We start from the raw sequence: 890 nt of genomic DNA on the forward strand, positions 1-890 counted from the left end.
AAAGAAACAACTTCAATGTACAGACCCAAAATCTAACTAATCAACTTTAGTAGCTTTCAAACTGGAACCCTGTCCCCAAGTAAATGGCCATATTCTATCCAGATTTATGATTGCACTGTATCGAGTGCTGACCGTGACCTCTAACAAAGCCAGCAACCCTCACCCTCTTTCTTCTAATGAGATAAAGCTTGGACCAGTCCTTTGTGGGCAGTTAGGGGCAGGGATCAGTGGTGGAAGTTGGGTGCAATAATATGATTTAGAAAGGGGAACTGACTGTTTTGTGGAAAGGTTGATTGATGAGCTAAGATAGTTTTTTGCAATTGTTCAGTTACACTCCATCAAAGACCAACAGATCTCTCCACATACGTTTATCTGATGACCAAATGCCAAAAGTCATCAAGCTTTATTTTTTCAAGATTTTACAATTATAGAGGAGATTTTATTTACATTTGCTGGGTTACGAAGCAGATGGCCTGCTCAGCGTCACTTATCTTAGCTGCCGACCTAGGGTTCATTGAGTTTGAGAAGTGATTTTTGCATTACCCTAACATTCTCAATTTTTTTTTTAATACCTAGTAGTATTATTTTGTATTCTTAGTGGTTACTACATTGTTTTTGAACATTCACCTTTTCTATGCCAGGTAGTGTAGTTTTACTACACTACCTGGTAATCAGGTAATTGTAGTATCAAGCTATCCTTGAAATTTATACAAGATAGAAGCTGGACTTTCCTTTATCTGCCAAAAATTTTAGAGTGAACAGAAGTGAGCATTAAAGGGTTCTACCATATTTCATAAAGATCCGGGATGTTGTATATTAAGATAGGGTGGAAGGTCAGGAAGCATAGAATTGATTAGTTTAAAGGGCATATAGCAGATATACTGCGTGAA

The 890-nt window shown here is 37.4% G+C and overlaps 1 pseudogene; it reads left to right on the forward strand.

Annotated features, from left to right (window-relative positions):
• The window catches only part of LOC119582238, a 12,761-nt pseudogene that overhangs the window by 5,241 nt on the left and 6,630 nt on the right, over window positions 1–890 (forward strand).

Source organism: Penaeus monodon, chromosome 15 (assembly GCF_015228065.2).
Source record: "Penaeus monodon isolate SGIC_2016 chromosome 15, NSTDA_Pmon_1, whole genome shotgun sequence".
Taxonomy (NCBI): Eukaryota; Metazoa; Arthropoda; class Malacostraca; order Decapoda; family Penaeidae; genus Penaeus; species Penaeus monodon.